Source organism: Salvelinus alpinus, chromosome 6, assembly GCF_045679555.1.
Source record: "Salvelinus alpinus chromosome 6, SLU_Salpinus.1, whole genome shotgun sequence".
In the NCBI taxonomy this organism is placed as follows: domain Eukaryota; kingdom Metazoa; phylum Chordata; class Actinopteri; order Salmoniformes; family Salmonidae; genus Salvelinus; species Salvelinus alpinus.
In genome coordinates, this window is record NC_092091.1 from 13,254,534 (window position 1) to 13,257,196 (window position 2,663).

Consider the following 2,663-nt stretch of genomic DNA (forward strand, 5'->3'; position numbering starts at 1 on the left):
ATAGCTGAGCTGAGGAAGAGAAGCACTGAGCTGGAGCAGCTCTCACACACAGAGGATCACATCCATCTCCTCCAGGTGACATCACTTGGTCTATCAACAGAAGAATATGTCTCTCAAAGTGTCATATCTGGACTTGTGTTTGAGCTTTGGAAGACTTAATGTGCTAAACAGTTCTCTCATCTCTCCCTACAGGGTGTTAAATCTCTCTGTGACCCTCATGAGCCTGTGTCCTCTCCCATCCTGCCTGCCAACTCACACCTCTCCTTTGACAGCATGACGTTTTCTCCTCCTGAACTGAAAGATCAACTGGACAACACGTCGAAGGAGATATGAATGACGTCTAAAAATGGTACGGAGTGCACGCATATGATCCCAAGATGTTTTTTAACCTCTATTCAAATATGTGGTATATTTCTCATGGAATGTAATCAACTTATTTGAGGTATATTGCTGAGCAGTTGTCTATTTGTGCTCATTGTGTAATGTGTTTTAGTCTGAAAACCCCTTAACACGTTCTTCTCTTAATATTAATTTACAATGAATTATAAATTGTGACAATTCCAAATGTCTCCTGAGCTGAAGACCAAAGAAGAGTTGTATCTCTGTAAGAGATATTCAAACACCTTCTCAAAGACAACATACATGTTCTTTCTTTTACTTGTGTTTTTATCTCCATCTGTCAGACGTCCTCCAGCTGACGTTGGATCTGAACACAGCTGATCCAGAACTCAGCCTGTCTGAGGGAAACAGGAAGGTGACAGGCACTGATAAAGCTAAGCCCTCTCCTGACCAGAGAGATGTTCCTACTGGAGACAGGTGCTGTGTAGAGGCGGCCTGTCTGGAGTCTGCTACTGGGAGGTAGAGTGGAGCAGTGGATGGGTTGAAATAGATCAGAGGAGAATATTTAAATCACTGTACATGTATCAATCCAAACAACTCACTTTTCTGGATCAATTACTGAATCAATGTGATCTTTCAAAATAAAAGTCATCGTCATGACATTGAAATTGCTATACTATTGAATGAATTGACACAATGAATCAGCTATTTCCAGTAATCTATGTACCAGTATATTCATTTAGACAAATAGATGACACATAACACACTACCACATCATATCCATGTCGACTAATAGACAGTACATAACACACTCCCATATCATGTCAATGTAGACTAATAGAGAGTACATAACACACTACCACATCATATCCATGTAGACTAATAGACAGTACATAACACACTACCACATCATATCCATGTAGACTAATAGACAGTACATAACACACTCCCACATCATATCCATGTACACTAATAGACAGTACATAATACACTCCCCCATCCTATCCATGTAGACTAATAGACAGTACATAACACACTCCCACATCATATCCATGTAGACTAATAGACAGTACATAATACACTCCCACATCATATCCATGTACACTAATAGACAGTACATAATACACTCCCACATAATTTCCATGTAGACTAATAGACAGTACATAACACACTCCCACATTATATCCATGTAGACTAATAGACAGTACATAATACACTCCCACATCATATCCATGTACACTAATAGACAGTACATAATACACTACCACATCATATCCATGTAGACTAATAGACAGTACATAACACACTCCCACATCATATCCATGTAGACTAATAGACAGTACATAATACACTCCCACATCATATCCATGTACACTAATAGACAGTACATAATACACTCCCACATCATATCCATGTAGACTAATAGACAGTACATAACACACTCCCACATCATATCCATGTAGACTAATAGACAGTACATAATACACTCCCACATCATATCCATGTACACTAATAGACAGTACATAATACACTCCCACATAATTTCCATGTAGACTAATAGACAGTACATAATACACTCCCACATCATATCCATGTACACTAATAGACAGTACATAATACACTCCCACATCATATCCATGTAGACTAATAGACAGTACATAACACACTCCCACATCATATCCATGTAGACTAATAGACAGTACATAATACACTACCACATCATATCCATGTAGACTAATAGACAGTACATAATACACTACCACATCATATCCATGTAGACTAATAGACAGTACATAACACACTACCACATCATATCCATGTAGACTAATAGACAGTACATAACACACTCCCACATTATATCCATGTAGACTAATAGACAGTACATAATACACTACCACATCATATATATGTAGACTAATAGACAGTACATAATACACTACCACATCATATCCATGTAGACTAATAGACAGTACATAACACACTCCCACATTATATCCATGTAGACTAATAGACAGTACATAATACACTCCCACATCATATCCATGTAGACTAATATACAGTGCATAATACACTCCCACATTATACTTGAGTAGGAAGAAACACGAAGGTTTAAGTCTCTGACCATTTAAACCAGTGGTAATCAAAGTCTAGGTCGCGACGGTGGAACAAACAATTAAGAGACAGATTATTGTATGGGACAATAGAGGATTTTGAGAAAGATCATTTGAAAATGTTAATTTTATTGAGTAAATGTATTTTTTGGTTTCTTTTCATTTCCATAAGTGATTAAAATGTAATGAATTGACATATTTTTGCTGATGTAA